This window comes from Hydractinia symbiolongicarpus, chromosome 2 (assembly GCF_029227915.1).
Source record: "Hydractinia symbiolongicarpus strain clone_291-10 chromosome 2, HSymV2.1, whole genome shotgun sequence".
Lineage (NCBI taxonomy): Eukaryota > Metazoa > Cnidaria > Hydrozoa > Anthoathecata > Hydractiniidae > Hydractinia > Hydractinia symbiolongicarpus.
This window is the reverse complement of record NC_079876.1, coordinates 10,834,925-10,860,774: the sequence shown is the minus strand read 5'-3', so window position 1 is coordinate 10,860,774 and position 25,850 is coordinate 10,834,925. Positions and strand designations below refer to the sequence as shown.

The 25,850-nt window shown below is 32.7% G+C and overlaps 7 non-coding genes across 7 annotated transcripts; 3 read left to right on the top strand and 4 right to left on the bottom strand.

The window, feature by feature from the left end:
• The first annotated feature begins 5,813 nt into the window (after positions 1–5,813).
• On the top strand, positions 5,814–5,895 carry Trnas-gcu (transfer RNA serine (anticodon GCU)). The gene has a single exon. It is a non-coding gene; the product is annotated as a tRNA-Ser (tRNA).
• A 3,265-nt stretch (positions 5,896–9,160) lies between these two features.
• Trnas-gcu (transfer RNA serine (anticodon GCU)) lies at positions 9,161–9,242 on the bottom strand. The gene has a single exon. It is a non-coding gene; the product is annotated as a tRNA-Ser (tRNA).
• Positions 9,243–10,867: 1,625 nt separating this feature from the next.
• Trnas-gcu (transfer RNA serine (anticodon GCU)) lies at positions 10,868–10,949 on the bottom strand. The gene has a single exon. It is a non-coding gene; the product is annotated as a tRNA-Ser (tRNA).
• Positions 10,950–12,048: 1,099 nt separating this feature from the next.
• Trnas-gcu (transfer RNA serine (anticodon GCU)) lies at positions 12,049–12,130 on the bottom strand. Its single transcript has one exon. It is a non-coding gene; the product is annotated as a tRNA-Ser (tRNA).
• A 2,876-nt stretch (positions 12,131–15,006) lies between these two features.
• Trnas-gcu (transfer RNA serine (anticodon GCU)) lies at positions 15,007–15,088 on the bottom strand. The gene has a single exon. It is a non-coding gene; the product is annotated as a tRNA-Ser (tRNA).
• Positions 15,089–20,432: 5,344 nt separating this feature from the next.
• On the top strand, positions 20,433–20,514 carry Trnas-gcu (transfer RNA serine (anticodon GCU)). The gene has a single exon. It is a non-coding gene; the product is annotated as a tRNA-Ser (tRNA).
• A 4,634-nt stretch (positions 20,515–25,148) lies between these two features.
• Trnas-gcu (transfer RNA serine (anticodon GCU)) lies at positions 25,149–25,230 on the top strand. The gene has a single exon. It is a non-coding gene; the product is annotated as a tRNA-Ser (tRNA).
• The last annotated feature ends 620 nt before the right edge of the window (positions 25,231–25,850 follow it).

Genomic DNA, 25,850 nt, shown 5'->3' with positions numbered 1-25,850 from the left:
TAATATGAGCAAAAGGAAAGAGAGAGAGAGAGAGAGTGAAGAGATTTTTTTGTAAACATGCTAGGTAACAAACTACCTGATGTATTCAAACATGTTTAGCTGCTCTTGCCTTTATTTTGCGTTAAATAACCATATTGTTACCATTCTGGTCTTTTTATTTGTCAATACCAAATTCTTCTTCGTTTAAGAAATACTTGAGTTTACACAACAACCTTAATTTTGACGAGATTTTTGTACACGCTATAAAAATGTGAACCAACATTCAGAGTGTGATCAATTACTGTACCAAGATATTTATGTAGTCACATTTAACAAAAGCAATGCAAAGTCAGCTTTTGACATTCTTAATCTTTTTTCTGGTTTCAAATTAATCAAAAGTTTTATTTTTATTTAGTTTGCGCCACTTAATTTTGTGAAAATATAATCAATGTATTTCTATTTAATGCCAGGTAAGTCAGATTACTAAACCAAACATTTATCACAGTTTCTTTAACCGTAATGTAAGAATAAAATATTAAGGTGCAGCCGCAGGTATCCATCTAAACAGTGGGATCAGGATTAATCAAGAGAAATTACAATGCCGATAAAGATGTAACAAATTTTATATTTATTTTATGAAACCTCTGAAAATTATGTTAACTGAATTTTCTGTTACTTAGAAGCGATGTTTCCCGATTTCGAAGATTTCGAGAAACAAAGTTTCTCTTCAGATTCTGCACTGCCATGAGTGCGTAAATTGCGCCCATGTGCTGTTTGAAGCGCGTTTAATATCTATTCAGCAGTTTAATACTGGCACTTTTCCCAACCAACAGCAGCCCATAGCAACCATTTTCGCATGTTTAGACGGTTTTCTTGCCCCTCCGTCGATGTTTAATTCTTTGTAATAGCTGGATGATACTTTATGGCCTCCTAAGGCAATATATGACAGTTCTGAATGTTAAATGTGGTGTTCCACACGCAGTCAGAAAGCTGTCTTAACGATGCACCCCCTCGAAGTAAACATGTCATCAATTAGACCTAAGTAGATCTTAGGTATTTGGTGCTTTTCAGGTCGAAATAGTGCTGCCGTACATCTTTTGTCCATCCACCAGTCAAAAATGTCCATGATGATGCAGTCATTAGTACCACTTATTGTTAAAATAAAGTTTTGTCTTTCAGTTACTTTGTCCAGATATTGCTTGTTTCGCGCTGTTTTAGCTTTTTTTTGTCCAAAACATACATTAATTCTCTGGAAGACAATTCATCCTTGCGAAAATGCGTTTCACTCAATCCATACACGTGACCCGTGAGGAACATACGCGGCCAAATATTCGCTTGAAAAAAGCATGTTATTCAGTTATTTGGTTAGGTCTGCCTATAATTCTCCTAGCAACGGGTACCCATGGCAATCAATCAAAGAAACTTTTGTCTTAATTATATACGAATCAAGTAGACAATCTTCTGCGATATAATTTTTTCTAGGGGAACCACCTTAACTTTAGCACTTAACTATTGTTTTCTTTTATAGACTACATCGAACTCGACGAAACAAGACACCACCCAATCAATTTAAAAGCAAGAGGCATCTCGCAAAACAAATCTTTGAGATGAAGGATGACGCAACAAACAACGATAGTTCAATATTTATTGTTCTGTCTACACATTGCTAAATATGAAATTATGTTAGTAATTCCTTACGTCCTCATTGAGTAGCAATTTCAAAGGTTTTCCTAACCGAAAAAAGCATAATAACCTCTACTTCGGCTATTACAGAGTACGGTGGTTTTTATCCTGGAGTAGGAGGCGATTACAATAAAAGTGATCGTTTTTGGTCAATGATCTCACATCGACGTTTTGTTGTAAACTTTACTTGTATTATTTTTACTTGTACATTATTCACGACGACGGATCTCGACGAATTCAACCAGCGCGAAATACCAATGTTCACCAAAAAGTAGTTTTTTGTGTTTGCCAGGAAGATGTGAAAAGAAAATAATAAAAAGTTATACATATTCATTGTACCGGTTGTTCACATATAAACTCTTTTACTAAGACGAGGTGAAGGTGATTTTGGAACTAATATATTCCTACTCAAGTACAGAATACCTCCATAAAATCTGACCATACATATGAATTTTACTTCCGCCATTTGAGTATTTGTGACGTCCGTTGGTTGACCTTTTGCCCCTAAGACTAAGTTATAAGCCTTTTTATTTGATGATTTTTAAGAGATGCTTACAATAAAGAGATTGTGCATTAGATGTTGATAGTGAAATCAAATTTTTCGTTTTAAAAAGCGAAGCTTTTTTTTTTGTCAAACAAGTGCTCATCATTATTTTCCAAAACTTTGTTTTGATGATTTGTATGTTGAGAACAACGCCAAAAATCGTAATTTCTTTTAGAAATAAAAGCCTGAAACCATTTTTTTTTGGTCCTGTCACGAGTTATTCGAATTAATGTATATTATAAAGAGATGCCAAATTTCAAAGTTTATCACGAAAAGTAGTTGCATAGGTTAATCCTATATCTGATTTACGCATTTTGACAATTGTCATTATTCTGGGTGTTCGCTAGCTGGACAGAATGATAATTAGTTGTTTTTACACAGCCTAAAAACTTTATTTTTTTGATAAATATCTAAAAACGAATTAAGAGGCGCTCTTTTCCTACAATTATCCACAAATTAAGAAAGATTTCCATCATATCTAAAGCTTTGTAATAGTTGTTTTGAAAATAATTTACCAGTTTTAACGTTGTTTTTTAACGATGTTCATGAGTAAGTTAACTAGCTTTGCTTTAACCATTTAACTTAATCACGTTAACAAGTAATTGCAATAAAAAGCTGTTTTTGCATGTTGGAAAAATTGCGAAATATTGAGGCATTTTTTATAATAGCCACAAATTGTTCATTTTTATGCAACATCTTTTCCTGAACTGTGTGAAATTTAACAAGGTGTTGCTTAAACGACGCAATTAGAAATGTGATATGCTATATACTATTTCATTTCATTTTTATTTTATTTCAGTTTCGATTTTATTTAGTTCGTGACCCTTAATTTTGCAAAAATATACTAAAACCATTTTTTATTTTAATGAACGATAAGTTAAGTTTCTAAAACGAGCATTCATCACAGTTTCTGTACTCGTATTTTAAAAATTTAAAAAGGTATCATTTAAAGGTATCATTTAAAAAGTATAAGTAAGTTTTTTCGTAATATATTACTCCCTCACAACATATAACTTTGGCGATAAATGTAGGATTTGTAGGAGGTGGCCGAGTGGTTAAGGCGATAGATTGCTAATCTATTGGGCTCTGCCCGCGTGGGTTCGAATCCCATCCTCGTCGCACACTATGTTTTACATTGTTATTGTATTCTTTTGCAAATTGTTAGTGAACTGCTGACCATATATCGTTTAAGAAAGAGTATATTTTGTATGAAAATTTACTTGAAGAACTGAGAGATAAGCTCCGATGACCATTTATATTTTTAGTTTTTTGGAAAGCGTATAGTTATCTTTTGTTTTGTGTTCTTCGCGTTATAGTAAATATCAAAGCGGTGATAAAAAGTTGCGAAATTAAACGGTAAAGCTTGGCTTTTGAAAAAACTTTTAAACAATCATCAAATAACGCGGCTCATAACTTCGCCTTTGGGGCAAAAGGTCAAACAACAGACGTCACAATAACTCAAATAGCGGAAGTCAGATTCATATGCATTGTCAGATTTTATGAAGGTATTTTGTACTTGACCAGGAAATCATTAGTTCCAAAAGTAACATCAACAAAAACTATATTTGATGGTTTTACCCTTTTTTTTAAAAAAAACTCAGAAAAACCATCGATCAAGCCTAAAACAAATAATTTGTCAGGCAAGTGTTCATCGTTATTTTCTAATAACTTAATTCATTGTACATAAAAAAGCTGAAAGCAATTCCTTTTTATCTTATCACTAGTTTTTCAAATTTCGACAATAATTTATATGATATAAGAGATGCCAAATTTCAAAGTTTACAACTAAAAGTAATCACATAGGTTAATTCTATTATTTTCACATCTTGACAAACACCTAAAGCAACTACCTTTTTGGTGAACATTGGTATTTCCCGTTGGCTGAATTCGTCGAGATCCGTCATGAATAATGTACAAGTACAAATAATACAAGTAAAGTTTACAAAGAGAACGTCGACGTGAGATCATTGCACGAAGACGATTGCTTTTATTGCAATCGCCTCCTACTCCAGGATAAAAAGCACCGTACTTTGTAATAGCCGAACTAGAGGTTCTTATGCTTTTTTCGGTTAGGAAAGCCTTTGAAATTGCTACTCAATGACTTTGTAAGCAATTTCGAACATAATTTCGTATTTAACAATTTTTAGACAGAATAAAAACATTGAACTATCGTTGTTTGTTGCGTCATCATTTATCTCTTGCCTTTGCACTGATTAGGTGGTGTCTTGTTTTGTCGAGTTCGACATAGTATATAAAAGAAAGGAAACAATTTTTAAATACTAAAGTTAACGATAACAGCTTGTTGCGAGAGAGAAAAAACAGTATTTAACTGCTAAATATATATTACACGCGCTTCAAACAGTGCATGCGCGTAATTTACGCAATAATCGCAGTGCAGAATTCGAAAAGAAACTTTGTTTCCAGAAATCTTCGAAATCGGGAAACCTCACTATCTGATTCACGCATTTTGAAAGTTTTCAAACCTGAGTTGACAATGTTCAGAATGGTCTTAGTAGTTACGCTATTTTGGTTACATCCAAAATATAGAAATGTGCTTAATGTAGGTAAGATCAACATGTGCATATTGTACAAATATTGGGGTCTTCGTGATCTCCGACGTAAAAGAAAAATTGTGTTTCTTGCATGATCTAAGAAAGTAAAAAATTGTTTTTGAAAAATGAAAACAAAGAAAATAAGAGGTGCTCTCGGGCTACAATTATTCACAAATTAAGCAAGACTTCCATCATATCTAAGGTTGTGTAATAATTATTTGTAAAATAATTTACAAGTTTTAACGTTGATTGTAAACGATGCTCATGCGTAGAATAAGTAGAATAAGTACTTGCAAAAAGAAGGTGTCTTCGTGCCTACATGTTTAAAAAATTTCGAAATAACAGGTGCATTTTTTATTATAGCCACAAATTGTCGATTTTCAGGCAAAATCTTTTTCTAAACATCGTGGAAATTTAGCAAGTTATTGTGATTAAAAATCAGGAATTCGACATCTTGCTTCATATGAAAACGATTTTAGTGACTTTATTGAACTACGCAACTGACAACATGGTCATGCCAGGCCATTTTGTTGTTTATAATTTTTTTTCGCTTTTTTTTCACAGCAGAATAATATGGTAATCTATCGTCTATTCATTTTAATTTTAATTTTGATTTTGTTTCATTTTTTTAACCTGTGCTATCCGAATTTTCCAAAATGTACTCAATACATGTTTATTTTAATGCATGTTTCAGGTATGCCAGGTCGCTAACCGAACATTTTCATAGTTTGAGGAACTGCAATGTAAGAATTAGGTATAAAGGTGCAATCGCAGGTACCTAAATGTGGGAGCAAAAACATTTCGAATTATGTCACTCCCACGTAGGTACAACTATGACGATAAACATAGGACTAGTACTTTTCAATCAATGAACCGTTTAAAAATAAGAAATCTTACGACGCTGATACGAATGTAACGTGTTTGTATTTAACTTAGCGAACGTCTACACATTGTGGTAACTCTTTAAACTGCTGTTACTTAGAAAGTAATAATAAGTCATACCTATTCATTGTACCTGTAATGCACATATTACTAAATATATGCTATTTTAAAAAGACGAGGTGGCCGAGTGGTTAAGGCGATAGATTGCTAATCTATTGGGCTCTGCCCGCATGGGTTCGAATCCCATCCTCGTCGCACACTATTTTTTACATTGTTATTGTTTCTTTATGTCAAATGTTGATGAATGTTGACGATACAATGTTTCAGAAAGCGTATATTTTGTAAGCAAGTTTCCATAAAGAACTGAGAGATAAGCTCAAATGATCATGTGGGTTTATAGTTTTTTTGGAAACGCATAGTTAACGCATATTTTTTGTTTTGCGTTCCTCACATTATAGTAAGAAACAAATCGGTGATAAAAAGTTATAAACTTCAGCGGTAACGCTCGGATTATTGAAACTCAAAATTCGATATCACTAGCAACATCATACAAACATTCTCTTTGTTGTCAGCTACTTTCGAACAATCATTAATTAACACGAGTCATAGCTTCGTCTAAGGGGCAAAATGTCAAACAATGGACGTCACCATTACTCAAATGGCGGAAGTCAGATTTATATATCTTGTCAGATTTTATGGAGGTATTTCTTGTTTGATCAGAAATACATTAGTTCCAAAATCACTTTATAAAATATTTGCAAAATATTCAGTTGTTCTTGTTTAAATCCAGGAAATCGACATAAGCATGGTCATGTCAGGCCTTTTCATTCATTTTTTTCGGTTTCCTTCATAGTAGAATAATATGGCTAAACTATCTTCTAGAAATGTGATATGCTGTAAACTATCCATTGCCATCTTCACTTTTACTTAGTTTGCGCCACCGGGTTTTGCAAGAATATACTCAAACCATTTTTGTTTTAATGCCCAGTAACGTAAGTTGATAAGCCGAACATTTATCACAGTTTTTATACAGGTAATGTATAAAATGGAATACAAAGGTGCAATCACAGGTATCCATTTAAAATGTAGAAACATGATTTTTTAGGACTCTGTTAAATTATTTAAGAAATTGCTTAAGTCGTCATTGAGTAGCAATTTTAAATGTTTTCCTAACCGAAAAAAAGCATAAGGACCTCAACTGCGGTTATTACAGAGTACGGTGGTTTTTATCTTGGAGTAGGAGGCGATTACATTAAAAGTAATCGTGTTCGTGCAATGATCTCACGTCGACGTTTTCGTTGTTACTTGTATTATTTGTACTTGTACATTATTGACGACGGATCTCAACGAATTCAGCCAATGGGAAATACCAATGTTCACCAAAAAAGTAGTTGCTTTTGTGTTTGTCAGGAAGATGTGGAAATAATAGAATTAACCTATGTGATTACTTTTAGTAGTAAACTTTGAAATTTGGCATCTCTTTTATCATATAAATTATTGACGAAATTTGAAAAACTATTGAAAAATGAAAAGGAAGTGCTTTTATTGAGTTATTGGAAGATAATGATGAACACTTGCCTGATAAATTACTTGTTTTAGACTTGATCGATGATTTTTCTGAGTTTCTTTTTGGAAAGTGTAAAAGCATCAAATATATTTTTGTTGGTGTTGATTTGGGAACTAATGTTTTCCTGATCAAGTACAAAATAACGCAAAGAAATCTGACAATGCATGTGAATCTGACTTCCGCCATTTAAGTAATTCTGACGTCTGTTGTTTGACCTTTTTGCCCCTAAGGCGAAGTAATGAGCTGCGTTATTTGATGATTGTTTAAAAGTTTTTGTTTTAAAAAGCCAAGCTCTACCGTGTAATTTCGTAACTTTTTATCACCGCTTTGATATTTTCTATAACGCAAAGAACCCAAAACAAAAGATAACTATACACTTTCCAAAAAACTAAACATAAAAATAGTCATAGGAGCTTATCTCTCAGTTCTTCAAGTAAAATTTCATACAAAATATACTCTTTCTTAAACGTTATATGGTCAGCAGTTCACTAACAATTTGCAAAAGAAAACAATAACAATGTAAAACATAGTGTGCGACGAGTGTGCGAGCCCAATGAATTAGCAATCTATCGCCTTAACCACCCGGCCACCTCGTCTTAGTGAAAGAATATATACTTGGTAATTAGTGGATAACAATATGTATAACTTATTCTGACTTTCTAAGTAACAGGGCGTTTAAAGAGTTAGCACATTATGTATAGGTTCCACCAATTAAATACAAAATTTGCTACTTTCACATCGGCATCGCAAGTATTTTTCCTTTTAAACGAATCATTGATTGTGAAGTAAAAAATCCTACATTTGTCGCCAAAGTTATATGTTGTGAGGGAGTAATATATTACGAAAAAACTTGCTTATACTTTTTAAATGATACCTTTGACTGCATTTTTGTATTTAATTTTTAAAATACGGATATAGAAACTGTGATGAATGCTCGTTTTAGAAACTTAAATTATCGTTTATTAAAATAAAAAATGGTGTTAGTATATTTTTGCAAAATTAATGAACTAAATAAAATCGAAACCGAAATAAAATAAAAATGAAATGAAATAGTATATAGCATATCACATTTCTAGTTGCGTCGTTTAAGCAACACCTTGTTAAATTTCACACAGTTCAGGATGAGATGTTGCATAAAAATTTATTTATCTCTATGAAACCTGTATAACTGCGAAAATATAATAACTCTTGTTAGCGTTATCCTTAGAACTTGAAACTTACAACACAGCTTTGTTTCATCAAGAAGAATCATTTTCCTATGTTTTACACATGTGACTATTCCGATTTCCCGATTTTGTTGGATTTTACTCGAAAATCGGAAAAAGGCGGATACTTGAGCAATTTTTGGCAACCTTTCATGCGATCTATGTACCGGAAAGTATGTTTAATAACTTTTATTTAGCTTTCAGAAACTTTACACAGAATGCAAAAATTCGCTCTAAAACTAAATTAAATTGAATATGTATAACGGAATATGTATAACTGCATAAATACAAAAACGGTACATCCGTATCAGCATCGTAAGTTTTTATCTATGACGGATTATAGATCGTGATCTATTTGAGTAACAATGTTTGACCTTTTGCCCCTTAGACAAAACTATGAGTCGTGTTAATTGATGCTTGTTCGAAAGTAGTTGACAGCAAAGAAAATGTGGGTGAGATGTTGCTAGTGAAATTTTTAGTATCAAAAAGCCGAACTTTACCGTTTAATTTTTAAATTTTTTATCACCGCTTTGTTATTTACTATAATGTCAAGGACGCAAAACGAAACATAACTATGCGTTCACTATGCGCTCCCAAAAGAACAAAAAATCTAAATGATCCGTTGTGTTGATCTCTTAGTTCTTTAAGGAAATTTGCATACAAAATGTGCTCTTTCTTAAACGTTATATGGTCAGCAGTTCACTAACAATTTGCAAAATGAAACAATAACAATGTAAAAAACAGTGTGCGACGAGGATGGGATTCGAACCCACGCGGGCAGAGCCCAATAGATTAGCAATCTATCGCCTTAACCACTCGGCCACCCCGTCTTATAGAGAGAGCATATATTTACTAATATGTTGGTAACAGGTACAATGTATTTGTATAACATATTATTACTTTCTAAGCAACAGCAACTGTAAAGAGTTAACACAACATGAAGAAGTTCCAAAAAGTAAATACAATTTTTTTTTACATTCGTATTATCATCGAGTCTTTTTCCTTTCAAATGAATCATTAATTCTGAAGTACAAATCCTACATTTATCGCCAAAGTTATATGTTGTAAGGAAGTAATACATTACGAAAAAACTTGCTTCTACTTTTTAAATGATACCTTTGACTGCATTTTTGTATTTAATTTTTAAAATACGGGTACAGAAACTGTGATGAATGCTCGTTTTAGAAACTTAACTTATCGTTCATTAAAATAAAAAATGGTTTTAGTATATTTTTTGCAAAATAAAGGGTCACGAACTAAATAAAATCGAAACCGAATTAAAATAAAACTGAAATGAAATAGTATATAGCATATCACATTTCTAGTTGCGTCGTTTAAGCAACACCTTGTTAAATTTCACACAGTTCAGGATAAGATGTTGCATAAAAATGAACAATTTGTGGCTATTATAAAAAATGCCTCAATATTTCGCAATTTTTCCAACATGCAAAAACAGCTTTTTATTGCAATTACTTGTTAACGTGATTAAATTAAATGGTTAAAGCAAAGCTAGTTAACTTCCTCATGAGCATGGTTAAAAAAAACGTTAAAACTGGTAAATTATTTTGAAAACAACTATTACAAAACTTTAAACATGGTCGAAATCTTTCTGAATTTGTAAATAATTGTATAGCGAGGGCGCGTCGTAATTTTGTTTCCTTTGTTTATTAAAAAAGAAAGATTACAGTCATCGGTCATGTAAGTAACAGTAATTCTTTTTAAATAGGAAATGACGACGACGTCGAAATCTGTAGAACATATGCATGACTTCTGGTGGTAAAATTTTAAATTATGTTATAAATTACTAACTAAATTGAAATAACTAGTGATCAGATGAAAAAGTAATGCTTTAGTTTCTTATTTTTGGAAATAATTGGATTGTTTGCGTGGTTTTTAACATACAAATCATAAAAAAGACGTGTACAATATATTAAGTAGATGGAAAATAATTATGAACACTCGTCCGACAAATATGGCTTCTGTTGATGTCGATTTTGGGACTGATGTATTTCTGATCAAGTAGGAAATACCTTCATAAAACCTGACAATACATGACTTCCGCTGTTTGAGTAATAATATTTGACCTTTTGCTCTTAGACAAAATTATGAGTCGTGTGAATTGATTCTCTTTCGAAAGTAGTTGAAAGCAAAAAAATGTGCGTAAGATGTTGCTAGTGAAATTTTTAGTATCAAAAAACCGAACTTTACCGTTTAATTTTTAAATTTTTTATCACCGCTTTGTTATTTGCTATAATGTCAAAGACGCAAAACGAAACATAACTATGCGTTCACTATGCGCTCCCAAAAAAACAAAAAATCTAAATGATCCGTTGTGCTGATCTCTTAGTTCTTTAAGGAAATTTGCATACAAAATATGCTCTTTCTTAAACGTTATATCGTCGACACTTTCCAATATTTGAAAAAAGAAAACAATAGCAATGTAAAAGAAAGTGTGCGACGAAGATGGGATTCGAAACCACGCGGGCAGAGCCCAATAGATTAGCAATCTATCGCCTTAACCACTCGGCCACCTCGTCTTAGTGAAAGAGTATATATTTGGTAATTAATGGATAACAATATGTATAACTTATTCTGACTTTCTAAGTAACAGGACGTTTAAAGAGTTAATACAATATGTAGAGGTACCACCAATTAAATACAAAATTTGTTACTTTCCCATCGGCATCCTTAATTTTTTTCCTTTTAAACGAATCATTAATTGTAAAGCACAAATCATATTTTTATTGCCAAAGTTGTATCTTTTACGGGGAGTAACAGAGTCCTAACAAGTCATGTTTCTATATTTTAAATGGATACCTGTGATTGCACCTTTGTATTCAATTTTATACGTTACGGTTATAAAAACTGTGATAAATGTTTGGCTCATCAACTTAAGTTACTCTGCATTAAAACAAAAATGGTTTGAGTATATTCTTGCAAAACCCGGTGGCGCGAACTAAGTAAAAGTGAAAATGACAATGGACAGTTTACAGCATATCACATTTCTAGAAGATAGTTTAGCCATATTATTCTACTATGAGAGAAACCAAAAAAAATGTAAACAATGAAAAGGCTTGACATGACCATGCTTATGTCGATTTTTTGGATTTAAACAACAACAACTGAATATTTTGCGAATATTTTATAAAGTAATTTTGGAACTAATGTATTTCTGATCAAACAAGAAATACCTCCATAAAATCTGACAAGATATATAAATCTGACTTCCGCCATTTTAGTAATGGTGACGTCCATTGTTTGACATTTGGCCCCTTAGACGAAGTTATGAGTCGTGTTAATTAATGATTGTTCGAAAGTAGCTGACAACAAAGAGAATGTTTGTATGATGTTGCTAGTGATATCGAATTTTGAGTTTCAATAATCCGAGCTTTACCGTTGAAGTTTATAACTTTTTATCACCGATTTGTTTCTTACTATAATGTGAGGAACGCAAAAAAAAAATTATGCGTTAACTATGCGTTTCCAAAAAAACTATAAACCCACATGATCATTTGAGCTTATCTTTCAGTTCTTAAGGAAAATTGCATACAAAATATACGCTTTCTGAAACATTGTATCGTCAGCATTCACCAACATTTGACAAAAAGAAACAATAACAATGGAAAAAGTAATGTGCGACGAGGATGGGATTCGAACCCACGCGGGCAGAGCCCAATAGATTAGCAATCTATCGCCTTAACCACTCGGCCACCTCGTCTTTTTAAAATAGCATATATTTAGTAATATGTGCATTACAGGTACAATGAATAGGTATGACTTATTATTACTTTCTAAGTAACAGCAGTTTAAAGAGTTACCACAATGTGTAGGCGTTCGCTAAGTTATATACAAACACGTTACATTCGTATTAGCGTCGTAAGATTTCTTATTTTTAAACGGTTCATCGATTGAAAATTACTAGTCCTATGTTTATCGTCATAGTTGTACCTACGTGGGAGTGACATAATTCGAAGTGTTTTTGCTCCTACATTTAATTACCTGCGATTGAACCTTTGTACCTAATTCTTACATTGCAGTTCCTCAAACTATGAAAATGTTCGGTTTAGCGACCTGGCATACCTGAAACATGCATTAAAATAAACATGTATTGAGTACATTTTGAAAAATTCGGATAGCACAGGCTAAAAAAAATGAAACAAAATCAAAATTAAAATTAAAATGAATAGACGATAGATTACCATATTATTCTGCTGTGAAAAAAAACCCAAAAAAAATTATAAACAACAAAAAGGCCTGTCATGACCATGTTGTCAGTTGCGTAGTTCAATAAAGTCACTAAAATCGTTTTCATATGAAGCAAGATGTGGAATTCCTTGATTTTTAACCACAATAACTTGCTAAATTTCCACGATGTTTAAGTAAAGATTTTGCATGAGAATCGACAATTTGTGGCTATAATAAAAATTGCACCTGTTATTTCGAAATTTTTTAAACATGTAGGCACGAAGACACCTTCTTTTTGCAAGTACTTATTCTACTTATTCTACTTATTCTACGCATGAGCATCGTTTACAATCAACGTTAAAACTTGTAAATTATTTTACAAATAATTATTACACAACTTTAGATATGATGGAAGTCTAGCTTAATTTGTGAATAATTGTAGCACAAGAGCACCTCTTATTTGCTTTGTTTTCATTTTTTGAAAATAATTTTTTACTTTCTTAGATCATGCAAGAAACACAATTTTTCCTTTACGTCGGAGATCACGAAGACCCCAATATTTGCACAATATGCACATGTTGATCTTACCTACATTAAGCACATTTCTATATTTTGGATGTAACCAAAATAGCGTAACTACTAAGACCATTCTGAACATTGTCAACTCAGGTTTGAAAACTTTCAAAATGCCTGAATCAGATAGTGAGGTTTCCCCATTTCGAAGATTTCTGGAAACAAAGATTCTTTTTGGATTCTGCACTGCGATTATTGCGTAAATTACGCGCATGCATTGTTTTAAGCACGTGTAATATATATTTAGCAGTTAAATACTGTTCTTTCTCTCGCAACAAGCTGTTATTGTTAACTTTAGTATTTAACAATTGTTTCTTTTTTTATATATACTATGTCGAACTCGACAAAACAAGACACCGCCTAATCAATGCAAAGGCAAGAGATAAATGATGACGCAACAAACAACGATAGTTCAATGTTTTTATTCTGTCTAAAAATTAGTATATTTGCTATAATGTCAAAGACACAAAACGAAACATAACTATGCGTTCACTATGCGCTCCCAAAAAAACAAAAAATCTAAATGATCCGTTGTGCTGATCTCTTAGTTCTTTAAGGAAATTTGCATACAAAATATGCTCTTTCTTAAACGTTATATCGTCGACACTTTCCAATATTTGAAAAAAGAAAACAATAGCAATGTAAAAGAAAGTGTGCGACGAAGATGGGATTCGAACCCACGCGTGGAAAGCCCAAAAGATTAGCAATCTATCGCCTTAACCACTCGGCCACCTCGTCTTAGTGAAAGAGTACATATTTGGTAATTAATGGATAACAATATGTATAACTTATTCTGACTTTCTAAGTAACAGGACGTTTAAAGAGTTAATACAATATGTAGAGGTTCCACCAATTAAATACAAAATTTGTTACTTTCCCATCGGCATCGTAAGTTTTTTTCCTTTTAAACGAATCATTGATTGTAAAGCACAAATCATATTTTTATTGCCAAAGTTGTATCTTTTACGGGGAGTAACAGAGTCCTAACAAGTCATGTTTCTATATTTTAAAAGGATACCTGTGATTGCACCTTTGTATTCAATTTTATACGTTACGGTTATAAAAACTGTGATAAATGTTTGGCTCATCAACTTAAGTTACTCTGCATTAAAACAAAAATGGTTTGAGTATATTCTTGCAAAACCCGGTGGCGCAAACTAAGTAAAAGTGAAAATGACAATGGACAGTTTACAGCATATCACATTTCTAGAAGATAGTTTAGCCATATTATTCTACTATGAGAGAAACCAAAAAAATGTAAACAATGAAAAGGCTTGACATGACCATGCTTATGTCGATTTTTTGGATTTAAACAACAACAACTGAATATTTTGCGAATATTTTATAAAGTAATTTTGGAACTAATGTATTTCTGATCAAACAAGAAATACCTCCATAAAATCTGACAAGATATATAAATCTGACTTCCGCCATTTTAGTAATGGTGACGTCCATTGTTTGACATTTGGCCCCTTAGACGAAGTTATGAGTCGTCTTAATTAATGATTGTTCGAAAGTAGCTGACAACAAAGAGAATGTTTGTATGATGTTGCTAGTGATATCGAATTTTGAGTTTCAATAATCCGAGCTTTACCGTTGAAGTTTATAACTTTTTATCACCGATTTGTTTCTTACTATAATGTGAGGAACGCAAAAAAAAAATTATGCGTTAACTATGCGTTTCCAAAAAAACTATAAACCCACATGATTATTTGAGCTTATCTTTCAGTTCTTAAGGAAAATTGCATAAAAAATATACGCTTTCTGAAACATTGTATCGTCAGCATTCACCAACATTTGACAAAAAGAAACAATAACAATGGAAAAAATAATGTGCGACGAGGATGGGATTCGAACCCACGCGGGCAGAGCCCAATAGATTAGCAATCTATCGCCTTAACCACTCGGCCACCTCGTCTTTTTAAAATAGCATATATTTAGTAATATGTGCATTACAGGTACAATGAATAGGTATGACTTATTATTACTTTCTAAGTAACAGCAGTTTAAAGAGTTACCACAATGTGTAGGCGTTCGCTAAGTTATATACAAACACGTTACATTCGTATCAGCGTCGTAAGATTTCTTATTTTTAAACGGTTCATCGATTGAAAATTACTAGTCCTATGTTTATCGTCATAGTTGTACCTACGTGGGAGTGACATAATTCAAAGTGTTTTTGCTCCTACATTTAATTACCTGCGATTGAACCTTTGTACCTAATTCTTACATTGCAGTTCCTCAAACTATGAAAATGTTCGGTTTAGCGACCTGGCATACCTGAAACATGCATTAAAATAAACATACATTGAGTACATTTTGAAAAATTCGGATAGCACAGGCTAAAAAAAATGAAACAAAATCAAAATTAAAATTAAAATGAATAGACGATAGATTACCATATTATTCTGCTGTGAAAAAAAACCGAAAAAAAATTATAAACAACAAAAAGGCCTGTCATGACCATGTTGTCAGTTGCGTAGTTCAATAAAGTCACTAAAATCGTTTTCATATGAAGCAAGATGTGGAATTCCTTGATTTTTAACCACAATAACTTGCTAAATTTCCGCGATGTTTAGGTAAAGATTTTGCATGAGAATCGACAATTTGTGGCTATAATAAAAATTGCACCTGTTATTTCGAAATTTTTTAAACATGTAGGCACGAAGACACCTTCTTTTTGCAAGTACTTATTCTACTTATTCTACTTATTCTACGCATGAGCATCGTTTACAATCAACGTTAAAACTTGTAAATTATTTTACAAATAATTATTACACAACTTTAGATATGATGGAAGTCTAGCTTAATTTGTGAATAATTGTAGCACAAGAGCACCTCTTATTTGCTTTGTTTTCATTTTTTGAAAATAATTTTTTACTTTCTTAGATCATGCAAGAAACACAATTTTTCCTTTACGTCGGAGATCACGAAGACCACAATATTTGCACAATATGCACATGTTGATCTTACCTAAATTAAGCACATTTCTATATTTTGGATGTAACCAAAATAGCGTAACTACTAAGACCATTCTGAACATTGTCAACTCAGGTTTGAAAACTTTCAAAATGCCTGAATCAGATAGTGAGGTTTCCCGATTTCGAAGATTTCTGGAAACAAAGTTTCTTTTTGGATTCTGCACTGCGATTATTGCGTAAATTACGCGCATGCACTGTTTGAAGCGCGTGTAATATATATTTAGCAGTTAAATACTGTTCTTTCTCTCGCAACAAGCTGTTATCGTTAACTTTAGTATTTAACAATTGTTTCTTTTTTTATATATACTATGTCGAACTCGACAAAACAAGACACCGCCTAATCAATGCAAAGGCAAGAGATAAATGATGACGCAACAAACAACGATAGTTCAATGTTTTTATTCTGTCTAAAAATTAGTATATGTGAAATTATGTTAGAAATTGCTTATGTCGTCATTGAGTAGCAATTTCAAAGTTTTTTCCTAATCTAAAAAAGCATAAGAACTTCTAGTTCGGCTACTACAGAGTACGGTGGTTTTTATCCTGGAGTAGGAGGCGATTACAATAAAAGTAATCGTCTTCGTGCAATGATCTCACGTCGACGTTATCGTTGTAAACTTTACGTGTATTACTTGTACTTCTACATTATTCACGACGGATCTCGACGAATTCAGCCAACGGGAAATACCAATGTTCACGAAAAAAGTAGTTGCTTTTTGCGTTTGTCAAGATGTGAAAATAATAGAATTAACCTATGTGATTACTTTTAGTAGTAAACTTTGAAATTTGGCATCTCTTTTATCATATAAATTATTGACGAAATTTAAAAAACTAGTGATAAGATAAAAAGGAAGTGCTTTCAGGTTTTTTATGTACAATGAATTGAGTTATTAGAAAATAACGATGAACACTTGCCTGACAAATTATTTGTTTTAGACTTGATCGATGGTTTTTCTGAGTTTTTTTTTAAAAAAGGGTAAAACCATCAATAGTTTTTGTTGATGTTAATTTTGGAACTAATGTTTTCCTGGTCAAGTACAAAATACCTTCAAAAAATCTGACAATGCATATGAATCTGACTTCCGCTATTTGAGTTATTGTGACGTCTGTTGTTTGACCTTTTGCCCCTAAGGCGAAGTTATGAGCCGCGTTTTTTGATGATTGTTTAAAAGTTTTTGTTTCGAAAAGCCAAGCTTTACTGTTTAATTTCGCAACTTTTTATCACCGCTTTGATATTTACTATAACGCGAAGAACACAAAACAAAAGATACGCTTTCCAAAAAACTAAAAATATAAATGGTCATCGGAGCTTATCTCTCAGTTCTTCAAGTAATATTTCATACAGAATATACTCTTTCTTAAACGTTATATGGTCTGCAGTTCACTAACAATTTGCAAAAGAAAACAATAACAATGTAAAAAATAGTGTGCGACGAAGATGGGATTCGAACGCACGAGGGCAGAGCCCAATAGATTAGCAATCTATCGCCTTAACCACTCGGCCACCTCGTCTTAGTAAAGGAGTATATATTTAGTAATGTGTGGATAACAGGTACAATGAAAATGTAAAACTTTTCTTTACTTTCTAAGTAACAGGTTATTTAAAGAGTTAACACAATATGTAGAGGCTCCACCAATTAAATACAAAATTTGTTACTTTCCCAACGGAATCGTAAGTATTTTTCCTTATAAACGAATCATTGATTGTAAAGTACAAATCATATTTTTATTGCCAAAGTTGTATCTTTTACGGGGAGTAACAGAGTCCTAAAAAATCATGTTTCTACATTTTAAATGGATACCTGTGATTGCATCTCTGTATTTAATTTTGTACATCACGGGTAAAAAAACTGTGATAAATATTCAGCTTTTGGCAAACGGTTGCAGAGATATTGGGGTTTGTAGGTTTTGTGATGACGTCATCAACCCGTCCATTCCGAAACCGATTCGGGGACCCAGGTTTGGGAAACTTACCCAAATTGGTCCCAGGTAGTCCCTAGTTACCCGCGCAGGAGATAACGTCAATTATTTCCTACTGTTTCCAAGTTATTTAGCCTTAAATTTAAAAGTGCAGTGCAATGGGTTCACTAATCTTAGTATACTTTCTTTTGACGTCAATATTGCTCTAACGTCAAAGTTTGCTAATTGACAGAAGAAATTTATAGGCGATGTTTTATAGACTTTATCAAAGAATTTTTATCCACTTTGCAGAAGTCACAGACAGAACTGCCGTATTATTATATAGACTAGTCGATAAGGCCCGTGGAGAAATCCACTTAGGCAGATGGGCAATGCAAAAATAGGTTGTTTTAGATGTTTTGCTGAAGTCAGCAGTGAAGATCCCAAAAGAATTAGAGAGATTTATTTTATTCCTTTATTGTAATGTGTAGAGGTTGAAACACTGATTAAAAAATTGTATAGGATGATATGTTTTCGAGGACTGCAAAAGCAGATACAAGGGTTACAATATGTGCTGACGTCAGCAAAGACACGTGAAAACACAAAACATTTTTTTTAGAAATTTATATACCTGTTGCCTTCCTCGTATAGATCTTGAAGCGCTGATCAAAAAAATGTATAGGATCATGTACTTTTGCCAAACGTTTTTGGATGACGTCAATACCGAAACGGATTTGGAGACCTAATTTTGGGAAATTTACCCAAAAGTGGTCCCAGGTGGTCCCTAGTTACCCAAGCGGGGTAAAATCATTGACGTCACCAACTCGTTTCCAAGTTATTTGGCCTCAAAAGTTTTAGGTGCACTGTAATGGCGTCATTAATTTAATATAAGAAATTGACTTTAAAGTAGTGTTATTTACATCGGACCGTAACGTCAGAAAATTTAACTTGTTAGACATGCAGTTTTCGGTTACTTCAAAGAAAATTTCGGAAAGATCAAAGGAAAATGAGCACATCCACTTTGCCAGTCACAGAGACGCAGAACTGGCGTATTATTATATAGATTGTTGTTTGTTGCGTCATCTTTTATCTCTTGCCTTTGCATTGATTAGGCGGTGTCTTGTTTCGTCGAGTTCGACATAGTATATAAAAGAAAGGAAACAATTGCTAAATACTAAAGTTACCGACAACAGCTTGTTGCGAGAGAAAAAGAACAGTATTTAACTGTTAAATAAATATTAGACGCGCTTCAAACAGTGCATGCGCGTAATTTACGCAATAATTGCAGTGCAGAATCCAAAAAGAAACTTTGTTTCCCGAAATCTTAGAAGTTACGCTATTTTGGTTACATCCAAAATTTAGAAATGTGCTTAATGTAGGTAAGGTCAACCTGTGCATATTGTACAAATATTGGATCTTCGTGATCTCCGACGTAAAAGAAAAATTGTGTTTCTTGCATGATCTAAGAAAGTAAAAAATTGTTTTTGAAAAATGAAAACAAAGAAAATAAGAGGTGCTCTCGGGCTACAATTATTCACAAATTAAGCAAAACTTCCATCATATCTAGAGTTTTGTAATAGTTATTCGTAAAATAATTTAGCACTTTTAACGTTGTTTGTAAACGATGCTCATTAGTAAAATAACCAGTGTTGCTCTAACCATCTAACTCAATCGCGTTAACAAGTATTTGCAAAAAGAAGGTGTCTAAAATGTTTAAAAAATTTTGAAATTACGGGTGAATTTTTTATTATAGCCACAAATTGTCGATTTTAATGCAAAATCTTTTTCTAAACAGCGTTGAAATTTATTTAGCAAGTTATTGTGGTTAAAAATCAAGGAATTCGACATCTTGCTGCATATGAAAACGATTTTAGTGACTTTTGAACTACCCAACTGATAGCATGGTCATGCCAGGCCTTTTTGTTGTTTATAATTTCTTTTCGTGTTTTTCACAGCAGAATAATATGGTAATCTATCGTCTATTCATTTTAATTTTAATTTTAGTTTTGTTTCATTTTTTTTAGCCGTGCTATCTGACTTTGCCAAAATGCCAGTTTGAGGAACCGCAATGTAAGAATTAGGTACAAAGGTGCGATCACAGGTATTTAAATGTAGGAATGAAAGCACTTCGAATTCTGTTACTCCCACGTAGGCACAACTGTGACGATAAACATAGGACTAGTACTTTTCAATCGATGAACCGTTTAAAAATAAGAAATCTTACGACGCTGATACGAATGTAACGTGTTTGTATATAACTTAGCGAACGTCTACACATTGTGGTAACTCTTTAAACTGCTGTTACTTAGAAAGTAATAATAAGTCATACCTATTCATTGTACCTGTTATGCACATATTACTAAATATATGCTATTTTAAAAAGACGAGGTGGCCGAGTGGTTAAGGCGATAGATTGCTAATCTATGGGGCTCTGCCCGCGTGGGTTTGAATCCCATCCTCGTCGCACACTATTTTTTACATTGTTATTGTTTCTTTTTGTCAAATGCTGGTGAATGTTGACATTACAATGTTTCAGAAAGCGTATATTTTGTATGCAAATTTCCATAAAGAACTGGGAGATAAGCTCAAATGATCATGTGGGTTTATAGTTTTTTTGGAAACGCATAGTTAACGCATATTTTTTGTTTTGCGTTCCTCACATTATAGTAAGAAACAAATCGGAGATAAAAAATTTAAAAATTAAACGGTAAAGTTCGCCTTTTTGATACTAAAAATTTCACTAGCAACATCTTACGCACATTTTTTTGCTGTCAACTACTTTCGAAAGAGCATCAATTCACACGACTCATAACTTTGTCTAAGGGGCAAAAGGTCAAATATTATTACTCAAACAGCGGAAGTCATGTATTGTCAGGTTTTATGAAGGTACTTCCTACTTGATCAGAAATACATCAGTCCCAAACTCGACATCAACAGAAACCATATTTTTCGGACGAGTGTTCATCATTATTTTCAAATTACTTACTATATTGTACACGTTTTTTTATGATTTGTATGTTAAAAACCACGCAAACAATCCAATTATTTCCAAAAATAAGGAACTAAAAGCATACCTTTTTCATCTTATCACTAGTTATTTAAATTTAGTTAGTAATTTATAATATAATTTCAAATTTTATCACCAAAAGTCATGCATATGTTCTACAGATTTCGACGCCGTCGTCATTTCCAATTTAAAAAGAATCGGAGTTTCTTGCATGACCGATGATCTTTTTTTGTCAATGAACAAAGGAAACAGAATTACACGCTGTCATTGTACAATTATTTACAAATTAAGAAAGATTTTGACCATATTTAAAGTTTTGTAATAGTTGTTCGCCAAATGATTTACCAGTCCTAATGTTGTTTGAAAACGGTGTTCATGAGTAGGATAACTAGTGTTGCTCTAAACCATCTTACATTAACTAGTACTTGCAATAAAAACTGTTTTTTGTTGCTTGTATCCTGGAAACATTTTGAAATAGTAGGTGTGTTTTAAATATCAAAAATTGTTAATTTTCTTCCTCAAACCTTAACCATCGCAATATAAAGGTTTAATAAATTGTTGTTGTTGAAATCAAGAAAATTGACTTAAGGTGACTTTAATGAAACAGGCAACTGACAGACAGGTCGAACGACGCCATTTTTCTGTCAATATTTATTCTCCGTTTTTGTCATAATAGAATGATATGACCATTCTATAGTCTCGATGTGTGATATGCTATATCTTCCTTTACTTGCATTTAGTTTCATTTTTTAAGATCGTGCCATCCGTTTTTTTGTTAAGATGTACTCAATACATGCGTATTTTAATGCATATGTTATGTGAATCAGGTCGCTTAACCGAACATTCTCATAATTTTGGGATCCTCAATGTAAGAATTAAATACAACGGCACAATCACAGGTATTCGAGTAAAATGTAGGAGCGGTAACTCTTTCGAACCCTGTTACTTCTACAACGTTTCTTTCATAATAGAATAATATGACCATTCTATAGCCTCGAAGTGCAATATTCTACATCTTTGGCAATAAAAATAGTACTTGTACTTCACGGTCTATAATCCATCATAGAAAAAACTTACGATGCTGATACGGATGTAACGATTTTTGTATTTAACTTGTGGAACCTCCACATATTTTGTTAACCCTTTAAATTGCCTGTCACTTAGAAAGTAATAATAAGTTATACGTATTTATTGTACTAGTTATTCACATATTACTAAATATACACTAGTCTAGTTAGACCAGGTGGCCGAGTGATTAAGGCAATGAACTGCTGCTCTATTGGGCTCTGCCTGTGTTGGGTGAAATCCAACCCTCCTCGCATGTTTTTTTGTTACAAATGTTGTTGAGTCAAGTATTGGCAAATGTCCGGAATCACAAATGTGCGTGGTATCATCTTTAAAATGTAAGCTATTTACATGAAATGCTCAATGCTTTAGGTAGAGTAGTGTTAAATAGAATAAACACGACACAGTTTCCTTATCACTATTCGCTCCGGGGGGTTTCTAACATAATATGACCGCCCCCATCCCTTTTCGATAATTTTTCATAGGCCTGTTCATATTGAATCAAACTTGGGACACTTATAGTACATTACAAAAGAAACAAAATGAAGGCAATAAATTTTTGCTTGCGTCAGCATATTTTCTGCCACCGTCTGCTTAAAATTCAATTATTGTATTTCTAGAGCGGATTTTTGCATCAGTTTGAAGTTTCTGAAAGCGAAATAAAAGTTATTTAACATATTTTCTGGTTTCTACATAGATCGTATGAAAAGTTGCCAAAAATTGCCCGAAAATCCGTTTTTTTGCGATTTTCGGGTAAAATCCGAAAAAATCCTGAAATCGGATTAGTCACGTGTTTAAATAATGAAAAATGATTCTTCTTGATAAAAAAAGCTGTGTTGTAAGTTTCAAGTTCTAAGGATAATGCTAACAAGAGTTATTATATTTTCCCAGTTATAAAGTTTTCATAGCGATTTTTAGAGGTAGTTTCGATAATAGCCAATATCAAAGCCTCTGAGAGGCATGGGACCTAAAAATTTGGCATACAGGTGTGTAATGGATGAATACTGAAACTCAATACGTATGATAGCCATTTCAACGTAGCGTTAGAGCAATATTCATTAATATTCATTAAAATAAAGCATTTTTTTGTTTCTGCCTCCTAAAGTTAGATTCTAACAAATACGTTACAGTTGCTATAATGATACAATGATCGGTGAAGTTTTGCCTTGTTGCTAGAAAGCTAGTTGGTCAATCTGATGATGTCACGAGTAAAACAAAACTATGATGATAAAATAATGTGTTATTCCACCCATTGCTTTGCAAATTTCATCCTTTTTATAGCTTTTTTCAACTTTTTTAGCTTCCTTTAGTAATCATTGTACATATGTAGATCATTTTGTCATTCACCGTCAATGTCGTTGCATAATTTAGATTTTCCTTTTAATATGGGCTATTTTGACCCTAGTGGGTATGGGGGGACATTAAGTCCCCGCGGCCTGTAACTTTTGTTCTGTTTGATTACAAGTAATGAGACTTAGTACAAAGAAGCATCAATATGTTGTGACGTAATACTGAGACAATGGTCAAAGAAAATATGTCTTTTTTGGAAATTATCTGTTTTTATCTTTTTTAGAACTATTTACAGTACAAGTCATTAAAAAAATATATAAATGTAAGACATTATTAGGAATGTTTACAGGTGAAGGCAAATGATTTTTCTAGGAAGAAAACGGAAATCGATCAGAATTCAAATCTTGAATCAATAATTTTTTTAAATAATCGATGTTTGAGAACCTTGGTGTTAATAGCTGTCATAGAATAAAACTCGGTATATCTATGCACATTTATGTCAGTAACTACTTAATCAAGACAAATTGGATTGGCATGTGACAAAACGACATATGACGTCATCATATAATAATAGAAAATAATAATATTGCCAGATGTAAATTACCAATGTTCCGGTCTGCAAATTAGACAGTATGCATGTCAATATTGTATGTTAACTTATTGTCATTATCACATACATAATCACATACTCATACCACTTGTTAGTTTAGAGTACATTCATTTTTAGCACTACACCAAAAGTGGATATGATCACAAGACAATAAAGGACAAAGTGACATTGACAGGATAATTTTTTAAATAAAAGTTAGGAAAAGTCACAAAATTCCTATTAATTTCATCCAATAATTAAAAAGTTATGAGACTTTATGCGCCCATACTAAATCCGCTAAAGAGGATTATTAATTGGTCAGATATCCCAAAGTTTATTCTCACGAAACAAAATATGTATTTCTCCAGCGATAATTCCTAAGAATAAATATAAATTGTTTCGTTTGGCTGACTTCTGACCTTCATTTGATGCTTTCTGATTTTACTTGTTTTTGTAGCAAAAGGTACTTATTATTGATGATTGAAATGATTTATTGAAATTATTTACCTAGCATATCTTCTTCAGTTCCTGTTTGTACTGCTTTCCAAGAGGACCAGCAAACTGGGTCCATTAATGCTGCTACTCGAATATTCTTCGGACAACTTGAAATGGTACCTATGACTGATATAAAATAGAGTTTTCCTAGGGATGTTTGTTACTTTCAACGATCTCAGGATTATTTCATTTACTTCAGCAATTGCACACCAAAAAAATTCTGGACCATGTCACCACATCTGGTTAATGCTACGTCAGCATGATTTTTGTCAGAATTGACATAACGTTTTTTATGTAAACGAGACTTAATTTCTGTGAAACTTGAAACTACTTCACTACCGGGCCAGTAGATTTCAGATTGTATTGGAATGTTAATCTCCTTTCTCAGCAAAAACACTTCGAATTATGTCACTCCCACGTAGGTACAACTATGACGATAAACATAGGACTAGTACTTTTCAATCAATGAACCGTTTAAAAATAAGAAATCTTACGACGCTGATACGATTGTAACGTGTTTGTATATAACTTAGCGAACGTCTACACATTGTGGTAACTCTTTAAACTGCTGTTACTTAGAAAGTAATAATAAGTCATACCTATTTATTGTACCTGTTATGCACATATTACTAAATATATGCTATTTTAATAAGTCGAGGTGGCCGAGTGGTTAAGGCGATAGATTGCTAATCTATTGGGCTCTGCCCGCGTGGGTTCGAATCCCATCCTCGACGCACACTATTTTTTACATTGTTATTGTTTCTTTTTGTCAAATGTTGGTGAATGTTGACGATACAATGTTTCAGAAAGCGTATATTTTGTATGCAAATTTCCATAAAGAACTGAGAGATAAGCTCAAATGATCATGTGGCTTTATAGTTTTTTTGGAAACGCTTACTTAACGCATAATTTTTGTCTTGCGTTCCTCATATTATAGTAAGAAACAAATCAGTGATAAAAATTTAAAAATTAAACGGTAAAGTTCGCCTTTTTGATACTAAAAATTTAACTAGCAACATCTTACGCATATTTTTTTGCTGTCAACTACTTTCGAAAGAGCATCAATTCACACGACTCATAACTTTGTCTAAGGGGCAAAAGGTCAAATATTATTACTCAAACAGCGGAAGTCATGTATTGTCAGCTTTTATGAAGGTATTTCCTACTTGATCAGAAATACATCAGTCCCAAACTCGACATCAACAGAAACTATATTTGTCGGACGAGTGTTCATCATTATTTTCAAATTACTTACTATATTGTACACGTTTTTTTTATGATTTGTATGTTAAAAACCACGCAAACAATCCAATTATTTCCAAAAATAAGGAACTAAAAGCATACCTTTTTCATC